The sequence below is a fragment of the Lagopus muta genome, chromosome 3 (assembly GCF_023343835.1).
Source record: "Lagopus muta isolate bLagMut1 chromosome 3, bLagMut1 primary, whole genome shotgun sequence".
Taxonomy (NCBI): Eukaryota; Metazoa; Chordata; class Aves; order Galliformes; family Phasianidae; genus Lagopus; species Lagopus muta.
In genome coordinates, this window is record NC_064435.1 from 100,211 (window position 1) to 124,022 (window position 23,812).

Below are 23,812 nucleotides of genomic sequence, written 5' to 3' on the forward strand. Positions count from 1 at the left end.
TTCTCCACCTTAACTTACATTCCATCAGACTGCGATGCCGCATTTACCGATATTTACCATTTCCTACAGCTTTATGATACCACTGCAATTTACCAGGACTGCTTAATGACTACCTGAACATTTCAGCATCCTCCTGAGCAGCGCCAGGCACAGACCCCCCTGCTGGGACGTCTGCTATCAATGAGCATTAATGCCTTTATTTAATGATGGACAGCAGCCCAACAGAAAACCTATTAACGTAACACAGGATTTCTGGTCATACTTCAGAAAGCAGCAATTTACATTACTTGGGAAAGTCTGGCCTTATAATAAATGCACTCACACTATCACCAGCCCAAACTGTTTATAATCAATAAGGACATGTAATTGTGTGAATAACCCTGCACCAGAAGCACGTGCCTTCATTTGCATTATTCTGGCTTTCCAGCCAGGCTGGTGAGGTTTTGTTCTGGAGTTACCTGCATTTACCTTATGGCACCCTGTGGATCCCTATGGCACCCTGTAAATTCTTATGGCACCCTGTGGATCGCTATGGCACCCCGTGGATTCTTATGGCACCCCATGGATCCTTATGGCACCCTGTGGATCCCTGTGGCACCCTATGGATCCCTATGGCACCCTGTGGATCCTTATGGCACCCTGTGGATCCCTATAGCACCCTGTGGATCCTTATGATACCCTATGAATCCCTATGGCACCCTGTGGATCCTTATGGCACCCTGTGGATCCCTGTGGCACCCTATGGATCCCTATGGCACCCTGTGGATCCTTATGGCACCCTGTGGATCCCTATGGCACCCTATGGATCCCCTATGGCACCCAGTGGATCCTTATGGCACCCTGTGGATCCCCATGGCACACTGTGGATCCCTATGGCATCCTGTGGATCCTTATGGCACCCTGTGGATCCCTGTGGCACCCTATGGATCCCTGTGGCACCCTGTGGATCCCTATGGCATCCTGTGGATCCTTATGGCACCCTATGGATCCTTATGGCACCCTGTGGATCCTTATGATACCCTGTGGATCCCTTATGGCACCTTGTGGATCCTTATGATACCCTGTGGATCCCTATGGCACCCTGTGGATCCCTATGGCACACTATGGATCCTTATGGCACCCTGTGGATCCTCATGGCACCCTGTGGATCCCTAAGGCATCCTGTGGATCATTATGGCTCACTGTGGATCCCTATGGCACCCTGTGGATCCTTATGGCACCCTGTAGATCCCCATGGCACACTGTGGATCCTTATGGCACCCTGTGGATCCCTGTGGCACCCTATGGATCCCTATGGCACCCTGTGGATCCCTATGGCATCCTGTGGATCCTTATGGCACCCTATGGATCCTTATGGCACCCTGTGGATCCTTATGATACCCTGTGGATCCCTATGGCACCCTGTGGATCCCTATGGCACCCTATGGATCCTTATGATACCCTATGAATCCCTATGGCACACTGTGGATCCCTATGGCACCCTGTGGATCCCCATGGCACTCTATGGATCCCTATGGCATACTATGAATCCTTATGGCACCCTGTGGATCCCTATAGCACCCTGTGGGTCCCTATGGCACCCTGTGGATCTTTATGGCACCCTGTGGATCCGTATGGCACCCCGTGGATCCCTATGGCACCCAGTGGATCCCTATGGCTCACTGTGGATCCCTATGGCACATTATGGATCCTTATGGCACCCTGTGGATCCCTGTGGCACCCTATGGATCCCTATGGCACCCTGTGGATCCTTATGGCACCCTGTGGATCCCTGTGGCACCCTATGGATCCCTGTGGCACCCTGTGGATCCCTATGGCATCCTGTGGATCCTTATGGCACCCTATGGATCCTTATGGCACCCTGTGGATCCTTATGATACCCTGTGGATCCCTTATGGCACCCTGTGGATCCTTATGATACCCTGTGGATCCCTTATGGCACCTTGTGGATCCTTATGATACCCTGTGGATCGCTATGGCACCCTGTGGATCCCTATGGCACACTATGGATCCTTATGGCACCCTGTGGATCCTTATGGCACCCTGTGGATCCCTAAGGCATCCTGTGGATCATTATGGCTCACTGTGGATCCCTATGGCACCCTGTGGATCCTTATGGCTCACTGTGGATCCCTATGGCACTCTAGGGGTTCTCTGGGCAGCCTGATCTGCTGGTTGGTCACCCTGCACACAGCAGGCTGTGATCATTTTCATTAAACTTAGTGGCAGATCTAATCAACAGCCTTCTGAAAGCAATCTGCTTTTAGACACTGGAACGACCGCAGCACGCTCATGTAGCTCACAGCTGGCAGAGCACGGACGCATCACACCACCAGCGTGAAGTCAGCTCTGCTTGTAGAAATCTCACAGCAATTCCTGCCCTGCTCTTCCCTCGCCACGAGCCACAGGCAATTACCTCTGCAATGGAAGTGAACTGCAGCGCCCTGCACTCACCGCGGGTTTTACACACAAGGCAGCCCTGCAACAGCCACCGTGCGATGACACACCTCACTATACAGTGCTTTTGTGGGTGGCCATTAATCTGGAGCTGTATTTGAAAGAACACACGTCAAGCCATTTTCTCTCATTAAATTGCTACGATGACTCTTCCTCACACGAACGATGTCGATTTAGGTCATAATCCTCCATAAAGATTATAGGTTTGCCCAATCTCGTTCCATACACAACACCAAACTCGGCACTCTTCAGCACTGAAGCTCTTTACTTTCTGTCCTGTCTAAACAAAGAGTCCCCACGCGTTCAGTGTCCAACATTCACCCTCAGGGCCTGAACCCTCCCTCTACTCTATGCTTCTGAAACGGGAGAACAGAACACAAATCCTCTGTTTGGGATCAGATCAAATATTCTGGTAGTCCAGAATCGCATTTCCAAAAGGATCAAAGAGTCCTGTAGAATCTGGAAAGCACACAGATAGGACAAGCAATTATAATGCTTATAGCCAGCTTCCCTAAATCCATTTGAGCTCCTAAGGCACACCAGCATCCTCAGCCAGGCGTGCTTTAATGACTTCAAAGGATTTTGCTATCAGAAACTCACAACGTTTCCCTGAATCCACCCATAATTTCAGCATCCACAGCAGCCAGAGGCAGAAGTTTTACAGTTCAGCTACAAACAACAGCCTCTTTTGCTGGGGAACCCGATGGCCATTCTTCTTTTGCTTTGGCTAGGAAAATCAGTGCCTACAGAACCTCACTGTGCCACACCGATTGCACGCATCAACTCAGCCGTCACACTTCTGGATGGACACCACCCCCTTTATCCAGCTGCTTCTTGCATGTTTCCAGCAACCCTGATCCAGGTCTGTCAATATCTGAGGTGTGGGGGGCAGCATGGCGAGGCCGGACTCTTTTCAGTGGGGAGTGGAGACAGGAGGAGGGGAAACGGCCGGAAACTGCAGCATAGGAAGTTGTGCAGCAATGTGCGAAGGAACGGCTGTGCAGTGAGGGGAGGAGCGCTGGAACAGGGAGGGGGGGGAGTCTATGGGTCCCAACGTGTCTCTATGGGTCCCAATGTGTCTCTATGGATCCCAACGTGTCTCTGTGGGTCACAACATGTCTCTATGGGTCACAGTGTATTTCTATGGGTCCCAACGTGTCTCTATGGGTCACAATGTGTCTCTATGGGTCCCAACGTGTCCCTATGGGTCCCAACGTGTCTCTATGGGTCCCAATGCGTCTCTATGGGTCCCAACGTGTCCCTATGGGTCCCAACGTGTCTCTATGGGTCCCAGTGTGTCTCTATGGGTCCCAACGTGTCCCTATGGGTCCCAACGTGTCCCTATGGGTCCCAACGTGTCTCTATGGGTCCCAACGTGTCTCTATGGGTCCCAACGTGTCCCTATGGGTCCCAACGTGTCTCTATGGGTCCCAGTGTGTCTCTATGGGTCCCAATGTGTCCCTATAGGTCCCAACGTGTCTCTATGGGTTCCAGTGTGTCTCTATGGGTCCCAACGTGTCCCTATGGGTCCCAACGTGTCTCTATGGATCCCAACGTGTCTCTATGGGTCCCAATGTGTCTCTATGGGTCCCAACGTGTCCCTATGGGTCCCAATGCGTCTCTATGGGTCCCAACGTGTCTCTATGGGTCCCAACGTGTCCCTATGGGTCCCAACGTGTCTCTATGGGTCCCAGTGTGTCTCTGTGGGTCCCAATGTGTCTCTATGGGTCCCAGTGTGTCTCTGTGGGTCCCAATGTGTCTCTGTGGGTCTCAATGTGTCTCTATGGGTCCCAACGTGTCTCTGTGGGTCCCAATGTGTTTCTATGGGTCCCAACGTGTCTCTATGGTCCCACTGTTCATTGGAGCAGGCTGCCCAGGGAGGTGGTGGAGTCTCCTGCTCTGCAGATGTTCCAGACCTGCCTGGATGCCGACCTGTGCGACCTGCTGTAGGGAACCTGCTTTGGCAGGGGGTTGGACTCCATGAGCTCTGCAGCTCCCTTCCAACCCCTACAATTCTGTGATTAACCCTCTACTCAAGCCCCTCTGAATTATTCTCTTCTCCTGCATCATTACTGGAAGTTGTGGGGTTGGAGCTCTAAGGTGAGAGTGAATAATAGCTTTATATCACAGAATCACACCCACAAGGATCACTGAGCCAGCACACGGCCCCACACAGGAGCACCAAAGCCCCGAACCCAACATCTGAGTGCTGCCCCAATGCTCTCTGAGCTGCAGCACCTCAGGGCATCCCCACTGCCTGGGCGCTGCCCCATGCCCGTGGTGCACAGCCTCTTCCTAACACTCCTGCTGGCCTCAGAGGAAGCCATGGATGCGACGGGCCTCCCTTCAGCCTCCTCCTGGGCTGAACAAACCAAGGACCTCAGCTGCCCCTCATACATCCCTCCCCACACCCTCACCACCTCTGCAGCATTCATCTGGATGCTAAGAATTTCATGTCCTCCTCATTCTATGGCACTCGAGGTGAGCCCACGCCAGCACAGAGTAACTCTGCTCCTTTCATAACATTCCATCCGACTTTGGGCTGCGACAGAGCACGGAGCATCCTGCTAACGGATAGGACAGCATTACTAATTTCTTTTTAATTTCCTTTCAGTTCTCCCATTGCTGAACTGCCCCAGCAACAAGCAATGATTTCCCTGAATCCCAACAGGCAAACGCCCGTGCTGCTTTGGTTCAATTTTCAGTTACAGTAAAAGGTTTTGGATGGGAGACAGACGAAGTATCAGCTCTCATCATATTGGTCCTTGCTTAAGAAGCCCTCGTAATCTAAACCACATTAAACACAGCAAACAGATGAAAGGGAGAGATATCCAAGGGGTGCAAAGGAACAGGGAGATGTGCGAATTTGGCATGATGCATCACCTGCTGTGCAACTCAGTGGCTCATGAGCTCTGTACTGCAGCCAGCTTCTACAGGGAGATCAGGAAAGCAACATTTGGATGGAGTTTCATAACATAACAACCATCACAACGCCCAGAGAAAAGAAACTTGCAAGCAACAGATGAAGTCTCCTTGGGAATATTGTGCCCCACCATCAAGGGCGCGTGGAACAAGAGGACACAGCTGTGGATTTATTTGTTCCATAGATTCTAGACTAGCTTTCCAAAAGCACCAGTCATTAATTAGAACCTTTCCACAGCAGGTAATGAATGAACCCAAACTGCAAATCGGAGCTCTTCCCCAAGAAATTCCTCCTCCCAGCCCATGAGGAGAGGCAATAATGAACACAGGGAGAGGAGAGGGCAACATAAAGAAGCATTCAGCACGCTGCTCCTCAGAAGTTGCTGCTCAGCACTGTAATAGAGCACAGATCAGTGCAGGAAGAAGCTGAAGGAGAAGGCAGACTTTGTAGCTGCTTATGAACAACTCCTCCCATGCTCAGGGGCAGCGGATGAAGGAAAGCAGGAAGGAGCTCGCTGAAAACCTGACAAGTGGGAGATGAAAGCAGATAAAAGGGGCTGATGAGAGGCAGGATCTCATCCCAGTAGCCAAGATCTCCCCACCCATCTGCTCAGGCTTTCCCAAAGACACTGCAGTGGCTGCTCCTGTAGGTGATCACTGCCCTCCTCATCCACAACACACAGAATCCCACCATGGCCTGGGTTGCACAGGAGCACAACGCTCACCTGGTTCCAAGCCCTGCTGTGTGCAGGTCGCCAACCAGCAGCTCAGGCTGCCCAGAGAGCCCACAGGGTGCCATAAGGATCCATAGTGAGCCACAGGGATCCATAGGGTGCCATAGGGACCCACAGCAGTGCCATAAGGACCCATTGCAGTGCCATAAGAATCCATGGGTGCCATAGGGATCCATAGGCTGTGCTAAAGATGCGTAGGTTTCCTTAAGGCCCTGCGGATCCATAGGTCACCTTTGGGTGCCATAAGGATTCATAGACTGTCCTAAGAATCCATAGGGTGTGATTGGGATCCATTGGGTGCCATAAGGATCTATAGGGATGCCCTGGGGATGCATGGGGTGCCATAAGGACCCATAGAATCATAGAATCCCAGCATGGCCTGGGTGGCACAGGAGCACAGTGCTCACCTGGTTCCAACCCCTGCTGTGTGCAGGTCGCCAACCAGCAGCCCAGGCTGCACAGAGCCACATCCAGCCTGGCCTCCAATGCCTGCAGGGATGGGGCATCCACAGCCTCCTTGGGCAACCTGTGCCAGTGCCTCACCGCCCTCTGGCTCAAAAACTTCCTCCTCACATCCAACCCAAACCTCCCCTGTCTCACTTTAAAACCATTCCCCTTGTCTCTACATTGGCAGGGCAGAAACAGGAGGAGAGAAAGCAGCGTGCAGCTCTTCATTCAGTTACCAGGGGCTGTTTTGAGTCTCCTATGAAACCTCCCTCTGGCTCAGCCCAAGGCCTGGCTCTGTTCACATCGGTGTAATTGGGAGCACCTTTGTCAATTCGATATCACCACAAGCACTCTGCTTTGCGAGCCACTGAAGCCATCAGACCAGAGAAGGCTGCCCACTTCATAGTGAGAACAGCAGGAGGTGATGTGGGCACAGCTGCACGCATCTCTGCAAACGTTCAGCCGTAAGGACAGGCTTCATCTAAGGCAGAGGAGGGGGAAATAACAGAAAACAGACAAAAGTTTTACCTCTAGACTAAAACTAACTGCAGAAACTATACTCTAAACTATAGAGCATGTTAACTTGTGCTTCGTTTCATCCTCAGACACAGAGACACGGGATGCTTTGGGTTGGAAGGGACCTTTAAGTGCATGCAGTTCCACCCCTGCTGTAGGCAGGGATCACAGCCCCGTCCAGCCTGGCCTCCAGTGCTTCCAAGGAGGGACACCCACAGCCTCACTGGATACACCTCAATGGAGTTTCACTTCATTTCCAGAAGAGCAGTGTGAAACTCTGGGCTCAGAAGAGGTGCCTGGAGGATCACCTGGAGGATCACGAAGAGAGGATCACGAAGCCCTACATTTAAACAACCACCAAAGAAAGACCTGCATCTTCCTTCATTCTTCCGAATGAAACGTCAGGCTTGAATCAAAACTGAATTGAGACGGACTCTATTTCTCCACCTAAGCAAAAGGAAACTGGCTCGATGTTTCCCTTCCATCTGCTGCTGCTTAATGCCAGCCCTGGCGATGCCTCAGCACCTCGGGCAGCTTTATCTGCCTTTGCAGCGCTGACTGCAGCGCTTGTTGTGACGTGTTCTGCCTGCACAGCGAGTTCCCACTCTGCCTCTCTCAGGTGATGCCTTCCCTGGCTGGACCTGCTTCTCTGCTTCCAGACACTCCCAAAAGCAGAGGCTCCCACAGCACTCCATGCACAAGCAGACGGGGCTGCCTGACAAGCAGCGGCTGTTCCACACTGGTTGGTAGGTGATCTCTGCCTGAGACCCCACGCCTATGTGCAAGTAATTGCACACCTTCCTGGGCTTACACACCTTGGTTTTGTTGCCTGGGTACCATCAAGAGCAGGGGGCGACTCAAAACGATTCACTTTTGGCTGCCAGACTCCCAGCACGGCCATGCAACCGCTGCATGCTATGGGTGTGCAGAGGGCTGCCAAACTGCAACGGCGTGAAGCAGAACGATTCTGAGTGCCATCAAGGATGGCGTGAAGCAGAACGATTCTGAGTGCCATCAAGGATGGCGTGAAGCAGAACGATTCTGAGTGCCATCAAGGATGGTGTGAAGCAGAACGATTCTGAGTGCCACCAAGGATGGTGTGAAGCAGAACGATTCTGAGTGCCATCAAGGATGGCGTGAAGCAGAACGATTCTGAGTGCCACCAAGGATGGTGTGAAGCAGAACGATTCTGAGTGCCACCAAGGATGGCGTGAAGCAGAACGATTCTGAGTGCCATCAAGGATGGTGTGAAGCAGAATGATTCTGAGTGCCACCAAGGATGGTGTGAAGCAGAATGATTCTGAGTGCCATCAAGGATGGTGTGAAGCAGAACGATTCTGAGTGCCACCAAGGATGGTGTGAAGCAGAACGATTCTGAGTGCCACCAAGGATGGTGTGAAGCAGAACGATTCTGAGTGCCACCAAGGATGGTGTGAAGCAGAACGATTCTGAGTGCCACCAAGGACGGAGTGAAGCAGAATGATTCTGAGTGCCATCAAGGATGGCGTGAAGCAGAACGATTCTGAGTGCCATCAAGGATGGTGTGAAGCAGAACGATTCTGAGTGCCACCAAGGATGGTGTGAAGCAGAATGATTCTGAGTGCCACCAAGGATGGTGTGAAGCAGAACGATTCTGAGTGCCACCAAGGATGGTGTGAAGCAGAACGATTCTGAGTGCCACCAAGGACGGAGTGAAGCAGAATGATTCTGAGTGCCATCAAGGATGGCGTGAAGCAGAACGATTCTGAGTGCCACCAAGGATGGTGTGAAGCAGAATGATTCTGAGTGCCATCAAGGATGGCATGAAGCAGAATGATTCTGAGTGCCACCAAGGACGGAGTGAAGCAGAACGATTCTGAGTGCCACTAAGGATGGCGTGAAGCAGAACGATTCTGAGTGCCACTAAGGATGGCGTGAAGCAGAACGATTCTGAGTGCCATCAAGGATGGCGTGAAGCAGAACGATTCTGAGTGCCAAGGATGGCGTGAAGCAGAACGATTCTGAGTGCCATCAAGGATGACGTGAAGCAGAATGATTCTGAGTGCCACCAAGGATGGTGTGAAGCAGAACGATTCTGAGTGCCACCAAGGATGGCGTGAAGCAGAACGATTCTGAGTGCCATCAAGGATGGCGTGAAGCAGAATGATTCTGAGTGCCATCAAGGATGGTGTGAAGCAGAATGATTCTGAGTGCCATCAAGGATGGCGTGAAGCAGAACGATTCTGAGTGCCAAGGATGGTGTGAAGCAGAACGATTCTGAGTGCCAAAAAGGATGGTGTGAAGCAGAACGATTCTGAGTGCCACCAAGGATGGCGTGAAGCAGAACGATTCTGAGTGCCACCAAGGATGGTGTGAAGCAGAACGATTCTGAGTGCCATCAAGGATGGCGTGAAGCAGAATGATTCTGAGTGCCACCAAGGATGGCGTGAAGCAGAACGATTCTGAGTGCCACCAAGGATGGTGTGAAGCAGAACGATTCTGAGTGCCACCAAGGATGGTGTGAAGCAGAACGATTCTGAGTGCCATCAAGGATGGCGTGAAGCAGAACGATTCTGAGTGCCACCAAGGATGGCGTGAAGCAGAACGATTCTGAGTGCCACCAAGGATGGTGTGAAGCAGAACGATTCTGAGTGCCAAAAAGGATGGCGTGAAGCAGAACGATTCTGAGTGCCACCAAGGATGGTGTGAAGCAGAACGATTCTGAGTGCCATCAAGGATGGTGTGAAGCAGAACGATTCTGAGTGCCACCAAGGATGGTATGAAGCAGAACGATTCTGAGTGCCATCAAGGAGGACGTGAAGCAGAACGATTCTGAGTGCCACCAAGGATGGCGTGAAGCAGAACGATTCTGAGTGCCACCAAGGATGACGTGAAGCAGAACGATTCTGAGTGCCACCAAGGATGGTGTGAAGCAGAATGATTCTGAGTGCCACCAAGGATGGCGTGAAGCAGAACGATTCTGAGTGCCAACAAGGATGGTGTGAAGCAGAACGATTCTGAGTGCCACCAAGGATGGCGTGAAGCAGAATGATTGAGTGCCACCAAGGATGGCGTGAAGCAGAACGATTCTGAGTGCCACTAAGGATGGCGTGAAGCAGAATGATTCTGAGTGCCACCAAGGATGGTGTGAAGCAGAACGATTCTGAGTGCCACCAAGGATGGTGTGAAGCAGAACGATTCTGAGTGCCACCAAGGATGGCGTGAAGCAGAACGATTCTGAGTGCCACCAAGGATGGCGTGAAGCAGAACGATTCTGAGTGCCATCAAGGATGGTGTGAAGCAGAACGATTCTGAGTGCCATCAAGGATGGCGTGAAGCAGAATGATTCTGAGTGCCACCAAGGATGGTGTGAAGCAGAACGATTCTGAGTGCCATCAAGGATGGTGTGAAGCAGAATGATTCTGAGTGCCACCAAGGACGGCGTGAAGCAGAACGATTCTGAGTGCCACCAAGGATGGCGTGAAGCAGAATGATTCTGAGTGCCATCAAGGATGGTGTGAAGCAGAACGATTCTGAGTGCCATCAAGGATGGTGTGAAGCAGAACGATTCTGAGTGCCATCAAGGATGGTGTGAAGCAGAACGATTCTGAGTGCCATCAAGGATGGTGTGAAGCAGAACGATTCTGAGTGCCACCAAGGATGGCGTGAAGCAGAATGATTCTGAGTGCCATCAAGGATGGCGTGAAGCAGAACGATTCTGAGTGCCACCAAGGATGGTGTGAAGCAGAACGATTCTGAGTGCCATCAAGGATGGTGTGAAGCAGAACGATTCTGAGTGCCACCAAGGATAGCGTGAAGCAGAACGATTCTGAGTGCCATCAAGGATGGCGTGAAGCAGAACGATTCTGAGTGCCATCAAGGATGGTGTGAAGCAGAACGATTCTGAGTGCCACCAAGGATGGCGTGAAGCAGAACGATTCTGAGTGCCATCAAGGATGGTGTGAAGCAGAACGATTCTGAGTGCCATCAAGGATGGTGTGAAGCAGAATGATTCTGAGTGCCATCAAGGATGGCGTGAAGCAGAACGATTCTGAGTGCCACCAAGGATGGTGTGAAGCAGAACGATTCTGAGTGCCACCAAGGATGGTGTGAAGCAGAACGATTCTGAGTGCCATCAAGGATGATGTGAAGCAGAACGATTCTGAGTGCCATCAAGGATGATGTGAAGCAGAACGATTCTGAGTGCCACCAAGGATGGCATGAAGCAGAACGATTCTGAGTGCAACCAAGGATGCATCCTGGAGAACAGCAGGAAGGAGAGATTTCTCAGCTGTGATCCCAAAGGAGTGAGTGGGCCACAGCTGGCTCCTGCTAAACGGCATCACTTTTGCCTATGTATGATGGGCGGGTTCCCAAAATGTCCTGAGCCTCCAAAGCTTAGAAACAAATGATTTCTAAACGTGCCTTTGGCTTGATAAAATCGAAGACAGCAGAACCGGCTGCTAATATCCTGTGAGAGCAGCTTCTAGGAGAGCACAGCGATGCCTATGCTCAAACTGCTTGCGCTGGCATGCTAACAGCACATGGAAAAGGCTGGCTTGCTCTCAAGGAAACGCTGCGTTAGAAAGAAGAGTGGGAACGGATCCGTCTCCTGGAACACAGTTATGGTGTGTTTGGTTCTTTAGCTCTGCACTGTGCAATGGATGCATGGCTGGTGCTTCCTAACCCTGCTGCAGCAGACCATTAACAGTGACAGCCATGCTCATCCCTCCCACCACCTTCTCCTGTACGCACTTCTCAACGAAGGATTTTAATTCTACCCAGCAAGGATCTCTCAGCTTAAGGCCAACCTCACAGTCATCTGCACAAAGCACTTCAGCTTTCAGTGCACCCCAGGATTTCCTGGCGTAGACACAACAAACCGCCATGGAAATTTCACAAGAGCTACAGCGAAGATGCCACACCGCAGCCCTCTTCCAATCTTCCTGTCTGTATTTTCTGCTGTCTCTCAGCGCTTCCATTCTGAGTTTCTCTCGGTTGTCGGCTCAGTGCCTGGGCTGCTGATATTTGAAGACAGCAATAGGAAACCTGTTATTCCTGTCACAGTGTTGTGTGCACGCAACTCCAGGCTCCCACCTGTGGCCATCTGTTCAGCCCCTGCTAACAGCCCCACGTCAGAACACCTGAGCAAACGGGAGCCCACTCCGCTTGGTGGTTTTATACGAATCATAGCCATCATTCTACAAGATACCGTTTTTGTCTGCTGTGGTTTAGGAATTTCATTTCACCTGGAGTCACCAGACAATAAACTGCTTCAATTCATTTATTCAGTTCGCTCACTGAACTTAGAATCATAGAATCATAGAATCACCAAGGTTGGAAAAGACCTCAAAGCTCATCCAGTCCAACCGTTCACCCATTCCCAACAGCTCCCACTGAACCACGGCCCTCAGCACAGCATCCAGCCTTTCCTTCAACACCCCCAGGCTCGGTGCCTCCCCCACCTCCCTGGGCATCCATTGCGGTGCTGCCCACCTTTCTGACACCTCATTCTTCCTCATGTCCAGCCTGAATCTCCCCTGCCGCAGCTTGAAGCCGTTCCCTCTGCTCCCATCACTGATGGCACGAGAGCAGAGGCCGACCCCCAGCTCCCTGCAGCCTGCCTTCAGCAGCCATAGAGAGCAGTGAGCTCTGCCCTGAGCTCCTCTTCTCCAGGCTGAACATTCCCAGCTCCTTCAGCCTCTCCTCATCAGCCCTGTGTTCCAGACCCCTCACCATTTCATTGCCCTCCTTTGAACACGTTCCAGGCCCTCCATGTCTTTCTTGCAGTGAGGGGCCCAAAATTGGACACAGCACTCGAGTTGCGGCCTCACCAGCGCTGAGCACAGGGGAACCATCACCTCTCTGCTCCTGAATTTCTGGAGATAACAGCTTGATCTCCCACACTACACACGTTTGAGTTCACCATATGAACCAATGTAACAAGCAAACTATCCGAGGTGAGCAGCAAACAGACTGCGTGCTACCAGCAAGTGATGGAGCAGAGCTGTCAGCACGCACCTCTGCCTGCCGCGCAAGGGATCCCTGACAGAATTAACTGCTGCAGAGTCAAAATGAACCATGCATTCAGAACCACAGAACCCCAGCACGGCCTGGGTTGCACAGGAGCACAGCGCTCACCTGGTTCCAACCCCTGCTGTGTGCAGGTCGCCAACCAGCAGCCCAGGCTGCCCAGAGCCACATCCAGCCTGGCCTCCAATGCCTGCAGGGATGGGGCATCCACAGCCTCCTTGGGCAACCTGTGCCAGTGCCTCACCGCCCTCTGGCTCAAAACCTTCCTCCTCACATCCAACCCAAACCTCCCCTGGCTCACTAAAGCCATTCCCCTTGTCCTGTCACCACCCACCCTCACACACAGCCGTTCCCCTCCTGTTTATCCGCTCCCTCCAAGCACTGAAGGCCACCATGAGGTCTCCCCAGATCCTTCTCTTCTCCAAGCCAAACCAGCCCAGTTCCCTCAGCCTTTCCTCATAGCAGAAGGTCCAGAGGATCCTCCTATGGGGCAGTGGAAGGGCAAAGGAGGATAAAAGTGACATGTTGTAATTTTCCCTGTGAAGTGGTTATTGAGAAAGTATTTCAGCTTGTCAGTCTTAACTCTTATGCAAGAATAAAGAGTGTGCAGTGGCACAGGCAGTCACTGGGGCAAAACAATATTCAGAGCTACTGCTGCGTGCTGAGAAGGACTGAAAACTGAGAGTCTGCATTAAAAGGGTCCTCCACAGAGGGGTTACCTGATGAGAAAGCAGTGCTTATGCCAAACTCACTCTCTTTTGGTCAGTCATGGAATCACAGAGTGCTTAGAGCTGGAAGGGACCTTTAAAGTCCATCTGGTCCAAGTGCCCTGCAATGCACAGGGACACCACAGCTACGCTGGGCTGCTCAGAGCCGGGTCCAGCCTTACCTTGAAAATCCCCAGGTATGGGGCACCCACCACATCACTGGGCAACCTGCTCAGTGCCTCGCAGCCCTCAGCAAAAGACTTTTTCCTTATATCTAACCTAAATCCCCCTCCTCGAGCTTGAAGCCGTCTCCCTTGCCCATCACCACAGGCCCCACTCAAGAGCCTGTCCCCTCCTTTCCTGCTGCTCCCCTTTAGATGCTGACAGGCCGCTCTCAGCTCAAATCGCAGCCTTCCCTTCCCTTCTCCATCAGCACAGCCCCAGCTCTCAGCCTGCCCTCGTAGGAGAGCTGCTCCATTCCTGGGACCATTTCTGTGGCCTTCCTCTGGAAGTGCTCCCACAGCTCCACGTCTCTCCTGTGCTGAGGACTCCTCCATCTGAACCCGGTGCTCCAGGTGAGGCCCTGCAGCACAGAGCAGCGGGGCAGGATCCCTTCCCTCCATCTGCTGCTGGCTGTGCCGCTTTGATGCAGCCCAGCTTTGATGCAGCCCAGGTCAGCTTTCTGAGCTGCGAGGGCACAGCGCTGCCTTCCCACCCACCATCACCCCCAGGCCTTTTTTGGCAGGGCTGCGCTCAATCCTTTCATCCCTGAGCTTGTGTCAGTAATGGGCGCCGCCTCGACCCGGGTGCAAGATCTGGCATTTGGGTTTGTTGAACCTCATGAGGTTCACCTGGGCCCAGTGCTCAATGCTTTTCCTTGCATTGCTACTCCTGAGAACGTGTGCAACTCCAAGAAAAGGCCCAATAAGGTGTGGTGCAATTTGGAGGATAACTGCATGCAGCCCTGGGCCTTTAGGATCCCCCACACCCTGACTGACACTTTAGAAAACAACTCTTCTCCATCAAGGTTTACCAAACGGGGCCTGAAAAGCAGCTCCAAAGCGTTCCCCTCATTCGTGAAAGTGCAAGAAGTCCAGTCCTGCCAGGTTTGTGAGTTCCAGTGGTTCAGAACAATTGTCTGAGCCATGAGGCAGGGCTCAGTCTGCCTGCTGAGCCCCAACCCCACTCTGTGCCCATTACAGGGCAGATAAGTGCCTGCCTCCTGAGCCCCAACCCCACTCTGTGCCCATTACAGGGCAAATAAATGCCTGCCTCCTGAGCCCCAACCCCACTCTGTGCCCATTACAGGGCAGATAAGTGCCTGCCTCCTGAGCCCCAACCCCACTCTGTGCCCATTACAGGGCAGATCAATGCCTGCCTGCTGAGCCCCGACCCCACTCTGGGTCCATTACAGGGCAGATAAATGCCTGCCTGCTGAGCCCCAACCCCACTCTGTGCCCATTACAGGGCAGATAAATGCCTGCCTGCTGAGCCCCGACCCCACTCTGGGTCCATTACAGGGCAGATAAATGCCTGCCTGCTGAGCCCCCGACCCCACTCTGTGCCCATTACAGGGCAGATAAGTGCCTGCCTCCTGAGCCCCAACCCCACTCTGTGCCCATTACAGGGCAGATCAATGCCTGCCTGCTGAGCCCCAACCCCACTCTGTGCCCATTACAGGGCAGATCAATGCCTGCCTGCTGAGCCCCAACCCCACTCTGTGCCCATTACAGGGCAGATCAATGCCTGCCTCCTGAGCCCCAACCCCACTCTGTGCCCATTACAGGGCAGATAAGTGCCTGCCTCCTGAGCCCCAACCCCACTCTGTGCCCATTACAGGGCAGATAAGTGCCTGCCTCCTGAGCCCCAACCCCACTCTGTGCCCATTACAGGGCAAATAAATGCCTGCCTGCTGAGCCCCAACCCCACTCTGTGCCCATTACAGCATACTGTGCTGGGACATTTTCACTTTTGCCTCTTGACGTGCAGTTTTCCCCACAACCACACCAGGAACATGACTTTTTTTTCTTCTTCTTCAGCCTATTTGCTATTGGCACTGCCAGATGACAGCAGACACACCTCCCTCAATCGTTCCAACACAACTCTGCAGCTCCTCGGACAAATGGAGGCCAGGTTAAAATGAAAATAAGCAACATTGTCTCCCCAGGCTGCACACCCAGGCCAGTTCTAATGGCACGGAGGGATGCTACCTTGTTTCTTGTCTGCTTGCCTCTTTACTCTCACCCAACGGAAGCTCAGCTGCTGAAGCCTGATGCAAAATGATGCTGATCACCAGAGCTTTGCACTGAATTTGTCCCCGCTGTGCATGGAGGCTGTTTGCATGCTTGTCCTCTATCACGGCTGAGCTGATTGCAGCTTTCACAAATTGACTGCTTTCAGCTGAAGGTTTTTATAGGCGCTTCTTCCCCTCTCCAAGCGCCTCTAACCGCTGTGGATGACAGAGAACCTGGGTCCTGGGGCCAGACAAAGGCCATAATTGAACTCCATTGACCGTAGTCAATTGAGAGTGCTGAGAACACAAAACCTTGCTTCTCCTTCCTCTCTGCACACACACACAAAACCAGAGTTCAGTCAGACAGGCTCACATCTGTGGAAAAAATGAGCTCTACGTGCATGTGAATGTGTCCACACACATCTGCCTGTGCCTCTGCATGTACGTGCATGAATGTCTGCGCTGCTGCTTGCAGGCTGTGCTGGCAGACAGCTGTGCAGCCACGCACACAGCGTGAGCACAAAGCAGGCAGGGGGACAGGGAGCTTCATGAGATGTTCCTCCTTGCAGCATTTCAGTACCTAAAGGGAGCCTGCAGACAGGAGGGGAGGCAGCTCTGTGCAAGGGGAGATAACAGCGGGACAAGGGGGATGGTTTGAATGGAGGGAGGGCAGCTGGAGGTTGGATGTCAGGGGAAGTTCTGTGCTGTGAGAGCGGTGAGGGGCTGCAACAGCTGCCCAGAGAGGCTGTGATGCCCCGTCCATCCTTGGAGGTGTTCAAGGCCAGGTTGGATGGGGCCCTGGGCAGCCTGGGCTGCTGTGAAATGGGGAGGTTGGTGGCCCTGCTGTGGTGGGGGGTTGGAGCTTTGTGATCCTTGAGGCCCCTTCCAACCCGGGCCATGCTGTGATTCTGTTCCCTGGCTCTTTGCCTCCTGCAGGGCTCTTCCAGCCCTACCACCACGCACTGACCCAGTGTCTGGAGCACACGTGCCTATGTGTGGGCACGGACCGGTGGTTGGTGCCCTGCACGCAGCAGGGGCTTGAAACTAGATGGGCGTTGTGCTCCTTTCCAACCCAGGCCATTGTAGGATTCTATGAGGATTTCCCACCCCAGCAAAAAGCCAGTTCAGACTCCGTGGGAAGCCGAGTTAAGCTGTGAGATCTCTTCCCAAGGACAGAACTACGTTTGGAAATACTCTCTCTTTGGGTTTTTGTCCAAGAAGATGGGACAGGTCGCCTCAGCAAGAGGCTGGTGGGTCCCTTTCCTCACGACCACAACACCGTCTGTGCTGAGGCACTTTAGCCCAAACTGCCTCTCCCATTTGGAGGCATTCAAAGCCAGGCTGGATGTGGCTCTGGGCAGCCTGATCTGGGTCGGAACTCAACGATCATTACGGTCCTTTTCAACCCAGACCATTCTACGGTTATGGCTCCCTATGGATTCCTATGGCACCCTATGGGTTCTCCGGGCAGCCCGGTCTGGTGGTTGGCGGCCCTACACACAGCAGAGGGTCGGAACTCAATGATCATGGTGTTCCTTTTCAACCCAGGCCTGTCAATGATTCTACGATCTCCTCAGACTCTCCTCGTCCCCCCACATACTCACAACACGTTGCCCCTAAGCCCACCCAGCCCCACCTCCCACCCGTACAAAAGCCCTGCCGCAAACTCTGAGCGCCCAGCCCAGAGCAGAGGAGCAGAAACGGCCTCCCCAGCCCCTGCCCACCGCTTCGGGTACCCCAGGAGCTCCGAACTTCTCCTACCTTCCCAGGTGTGCCGGGCAGGTGGCGGGTCTAGCTCTCAGCTGGCTCCGCCGCCCTGGACGTGCCTGCAGCCTGATTCACGGGCACCTCCGAGCCCGCAGGATCAAGCTCCACCCAGGGCAGAGGGTGAGTAAGAGCGAGAGAAAGGCAAACTCCGGAGAGTTGTTCCCTCCCCGGGATTGCAGGGGAGCCAGAGATAAGGGCTGCGCATTCCTGAGCCGCGGGCGGCCTCTCCCTTCCGTCTGCCCCGAGCCTGTCTGACCAGCTCAGGCCTGGCACCGGGAGCGGGCCCGGGAACCATTGCGGGGAATCAGGGCCGGGCCCGGGCACGGCGCAGGCCGGCACCGCGCTGGGACGGCGGGCGTGGGCTCAGCAGGGCCTCGCCGCGCTCCAGGTCCGGGCTGGAAGGCCTTTGGTGTGCGGTGCGGCCGCGCCGATGCAGGAGCAACTCCACAAAGCAGGGCCGGATCCTAGGCCTCCCTCAGCAGAGCGCTGTGCATCTCAGGCCTTACCGCAGCCACAGCCACAGCCCCATATCCCATATCCCCAATGCATCACCCACAGCCCCACATCCCATATCCCCAGTGCATCACCCACAGCCCCACATCCCATATCCCCAATGCTTCACCCACAGCCCCACATCCCATATCCCCAATGCTTCACCCACAGCCCCACATCCCATATCCCCAGTGCCTTACCCACAGCCCCACATCCCATATCCCCAATGCTTCACCCACAGCCCCATATCCCATATCCCCAGTGCATCACCCACAGCCCCATATCCCATATCCCCAATGCATCACCCACAGCCCCATATCCCATATCCCCAGTGCCTCACCCACAGCCCCATATCCCCAGTGCCTTACCACAGCCCCACATCCCATATCCCCAGTGCCTTATAAACATTCCTTATAAACATGCAGAGCAGCAGGGCTGATGCAGGAGCAGCACCACAAAGCAGGGCTGGCTCTTAGGCCTCCCTCAGCAGAGCAGCCTCACCCACAGCCCCGTATCATGGAATCACAGAACAGTTGGGTTGGAAGGGACCTCAAGGATGATGAAGCTGCAACCCCCCACCACAGCAGGGCCACCAACCTCTCCATTTCACAGCAGCCCAGGCTGCCCAGGGCCCCATCCAACCTGGCCTTGAACACCTCCAGGGATGGACGGGGCATCACAGCCTCTCTGGGCAGCTGTTGCAGCCCCTCACCGCTCTCACAGCACAGAACTTCCCCTGACATCCAACCTCCATCTGCCCTCCCTCCATTCAAACCATTCCCCTCGTCCTGCTGCCATCTCCCCTTGCACAGAGCTGCCTCCCCTCCTGTCTGCAGGCTCCCTTTAGGCACTGCAGGCTGCACTGAGGTCACCCCGCAGCTTCTCTCCATGCTGAACGAGCCCAGCTCCCTCAGCCTGTCTTTGCACTGGAGGTGCTGCAGCCCCTGATCACCTTTGCGGCTCCTCTGGACCCTCTCCCACAGCTCCCTGTCCTTCTTGTGCTGGGCTCCAGCCCTGAACGCAGTGTTGCCGATGGGGGCTCACGTATCCCCCCAAAGGCTCCTCAGCTCCTTACAAACGCGCCCCTGCCTACACGGCGATGCCCTCAAAGATAACGCGAAGCCGGGACACCCCGCCCCCCAGCCGGCTCGGAGCAGGGCAGAAAAAGGGTTAAGCGAGATTCCCCGCAGCCCCGGGCGTGGCAGCTCCTGTTATTTCGCCTTTCATGTTCTATCTTATTCCACTTGGCAAACTCCGCGGCCGCCGTGTGCCGGGCGGTGCCCGGGCTGCGGGGAGGGCGAGGCGGCTCGGCGCTGACTCAGGGCGGGCGGCCCGGTTCGGGCGGGGCGGGGCGGGGGGCGCGGCCGCCATTTTAGGGAGTGAGGAGTTATGGGGGGGGAAGGGGGCGGAGCCGGGCGGGCGCTTCCAGCAGGGCGGAGGGGGTGGGGATCATAGAGCGGCCTGGGTTGGGGGGGACCGCAATGGTCATCTGCTTCCAACCCCCTGCCGTGTTCAGGGTCACCAAGAGACGCATAGGGACACATAGATCCCCATAGGGACACATAGATTTCACATAGGGACACATGGATCCCACATAGGGACACATGGATCCCACACAGGGACACATAGATCCCCATAGGGACATATAGGTCCCCCATAGAGACCCACAGGGACCCATAGATTCCACATAGGGACACAGATTCCCATAGAGACCCGTAGATCCCCATAGGGACACATGGATCCCACACAGGGACACATAGATCCCACATAGGGACACATAGATCCCACATAGGGACACATGGATCCCACATAGGGACACATGGATCCCACACAGGGACACATGGATCTCACATAGGGACACATAGATCCCCATAGGGACACATGGATCCCACACAGGGACACATAGATCCCCATAGGGACATATAGGTCCCCCATAGAGACCCATAGAGACCCACAGGGACCCATAGATTCCACATAGGGACACAGATTCCCATAGAGACCCGTAGATCCCCATAGGGACACATGGATCCCACACAGCGACACATAGATCCCACATAGGGACACATGGATCCCACATAGGGACATATAGGTCCCCCATAGAGACCCATAGATCCCCATAGGGACACAGATTCCCATAGAGACCCATAGATCCCACATAGGGATACATAGATCCCACATAGGGACACATAGAGACCCATAGAGACCAATAGGGACCCATAGATTCCACACAGGGACACATAGATCCCCATAGAGACCCATAGATGCCACATAGGGACATACAGGTCCCCCATAGGGACCCATAGGGACACATAGATTCCCATAGAGACTCATAGATCCCCATAGGGACACATAGATCCCCATAGGGACACATAGATCCCACATAGGGACATATAGGTCCCCCATAGAGACCCATAGTGACCCATAGGGACACATAGATCCCCATAGAGACCCATAGATGCCACATAGGGACATACAGGTCCCCCATAGGGACCCATAGGGACACATAGATTCCCATAGAGACTCATAGATCCCCATAGGGACACATAGATCCCCATAGGGACACATAGATCCCCATAGGGACACATAGATCCCACATAGGGACATATAGGTCCCCCATAGAGACCCATAGTGACCCATAGGGACACATAGATCCCACATAGGGACACGTAGAGACCCATAGAGACCCATCGGGACCCATAGATTCCACACAGGGACACATAGATCCCCACAGAGACCTATAGATGCCACATAGGGACATATAGGTGCCCCATAGGGACCCATAGGGACACATAGATCCCCATAGGGACCCATAGATACCACATAGGGACACAGAGGTTCCCCATAGCAATCCATAGGGACACATAGATCCCCATAGAGATCCACAGATCCCATACAGGGACCTGTAGGGACAAATAGACACCCATTAAATCATAGAATCCCAGCATGGCCCGGGTTGCAAAGGCCTGCAATGCTTGCCTGGTTCCAAGCCCTGCTGTGTGCAGGTCGCCAACCAGCAGCCCAGGCTGCCCAGAGCCACATCCAGCCTGGCCTCCAATGCCTGCAGGGATGGGGCATCCACAGCCTCCTTGGGCAACCTGTGCCAGTGCCTCACCGCCCTCTGGCTCAAAAACTTCCTCCTCACATCCAACCCAAACCTCCCCTGGCTCACTTTAAAGCCATTCCCCTTGTCCTGTCACCACCCACCCTCACACACAGCCGTTCCCCTCCTGTTTATCCGCTCCCTCCAAGCACTGAAGGCCACCATGAGGTCTCCCCGCAGCCTTCTCTTCTCCAAGCCAAACCAGCCCAGTTCCCTCAGCCTTTCCTCATAGGAGAGCTGCTCCAGCCCTCTGCTCATCTCAATGCTTCCTCTAGACCCGCTCCAAGACCTCCAGTCCTTCCTGGGGGCTCCAGGCCTGGATGCAGCACTGCAGATGGGGCATCACAAGAGCCAACGGAGGGGGATGTTCACCTCCCTGTCCCTGCTGGCCGCCCCTTTTTCAATGCAGCCCAGAACACGGTTGAACGCAGCTGAGGCTGTGCGGAGCCCAACCCTGGCACAGGGCAGCCCAGAGGATGAGGCAGACACAGCTCTGGGCATTGCTGTGAGTCATTTCCACCTCACACCTGAACTGCCTGCCTCACAGCGTCATAGAATTGCTCAGGTTGGAAAAGACCTTCAAGATCATCGAGTCCAAGCGATAGGACAAGGGGAAATGGTTTTAAAGTGAGACAGGGGAAGTTTAGGTTCAATATGAGGAGGAAGGAAGTTTTTGAGCCAGAGGGCGGTGAGGCACTGGCACAGGTTGCCCAAGGAGGCTGTGGATGCCCCATCCCTGCAGGCATTGGAGGCCAGGCTGGATGTGGCTCTGGGCAGCCTGGGCTGCTGGTTGTCGACCTGCACACAGCAGGGCTTGGAACCAGGTGAGCGTTGTGCTCCTGTGCAACCCAGGCCATGCTGGGGTTCTGTGGTTCTGTATGCATGGTTCATTTTGACTCTGCAGCAGTTAATTCTGTCAGAGATCCCTTGCACGGCAGGCAGAGGTGCGTGCTGACAACTCTGCTCCATCACTTGCTGGTAGCATGCAGTCTATTTGCTGCTCACCTTGGATAGTTTGCTTGTTACATTGGTTTATACGGTGAACTCAAACGTGTGTAGTGTGGGAGATCAAGCTGTTATCTCCAGAAATTCAGGAGCAGAGAGGTGATGGTTCCCCTGTACTCAGCTCTGGTGAGGCCGCACCTCGAGTGCTGTGTCCAATTTTGGGCCCCTCACTGCAGGAAAGACATTGAGGGCCTGGAATGTGTTCAAAGGAGGGCAATGAAATGGTGAGGGGTCTGGAGCACAGGGCTGGTGAGGAGAGGCTGAAGGAGCTGGGAATGTTCAGCCTGGAGAAGAGGAGCTCAGGGCAGAGCTCACTGCTCTCTATGGCTGCTGAAGGCAGGCTGCAGGGAGCTGGGGGTCGGCCTCTGCTCTCGTGCCATCAGTGATGGGAGCAGAGGGAACGGCTTCAAGCTGCGGCAGGGGAGATTCAGGCTGGACATGAGGAAGAATGAGGTGTCAGAAAGGTGGGCAGCACTGCAATGGATGCCCAGGGAGGTGGGGGAGGCGCCGAGCCTGGGGGTGTTGAAGGAAAGGCTGGATGCTGTGCTGAGGGCCGTGGTTCAGTGGGAGCTGTTGGGAATGGGTGAGCGGTTGGACTGGATGAGCTTTGAGGTCTTTTCCAACCTTGGTGATTCGATGATTCTATGATTCTAAGTTCAGTGAGCGAACTGAATAAATGAATTGAAGCAGTTTATTGTCTGGTGACTCCAGGTGAAATGAAATTCCTAAACCACAGCAGACAAAGACGGTATCTTGTAGAATGACGGCTATGATTCGTATAAAACCACCAAGCAGAGTGGGCTCCCGTTTGCTCAGGTGTTCTGACGTGGGGCTGTTAGCAGGGGCTGAACAGATGGCCACAGGTGGGAGCCTGGAGTTGCGTGCACACAACATTGTGTCAGGAATAACAGGTTTCCTATTGCTGTCTTCAAATATCAGCAGCCCAGGCACTGAGCCGACAACCGAGAGAAACTCAGAATGGAAGCGCTGAGAGACAGCAGAAAATACAGACAGGAAGATTGGAAGAGGGCTGCGGTGTGGCATCTTCGCTGTAGCTCTTGTGAAATTGCCATGGCGGTTTGTTGTGTCTACGCCAGGAAATCCTGGGGTGCACTGAAAGCTGAAGTGCTTTGTGCAGATGACTGTGAGGTTGGCCTTAAGCTGAGAGATCCTTGCTGGGTAGAATTAAAATCCTTCGTTGAGAAGTGCGTACAGGAGAAGGTGGTGGGAGGGACGAGCATGGCTGTGCTCCTGTGCAACCCAGGCCATGCTGGGATTTTATGATTTCATGATTCCATGGATCCCTATGGCACCCCATGCATTCTCAGGGCATCCCTATAGATTCTTATGGCACCTAGTGGATCCCAGTCACACTCTGTAGATTCTTAGGACACCCTATAGACCCTTAGGACACCTTATG

The 23,812-nt window shown here is 53.9% G+C and overlaps 2 protein-coding genes across 3 annotated transcripts in view; one reads left to right on the top strand and one right to left on the bottom strand.

The window, feature by feature from the left end:
* Window positions 1-17,901, bottom strand: part of FAM83H (family with sequence similarity 83 member H) — a 47,693-nt gene extending 29,792 nt beyond the window's left edge. Inside the window, exon 1 of the mRNA XM_048940175.1 lies at window positions 17,790-17,901. The gene's annotated coding sequence lies outside the window, so the exon portion shown is untranslated. The remainder of the gene's footprint in view (window positions 1-17,789) is intronic.
* Window positions 1-23,812, top strand: part of LOC125691181 (uncharacterized) — a 99,082-nt gene that overhangs the window by 14,163 nt on the left and 61,107 nt on the right. The window lies entirely within an intron of this gene.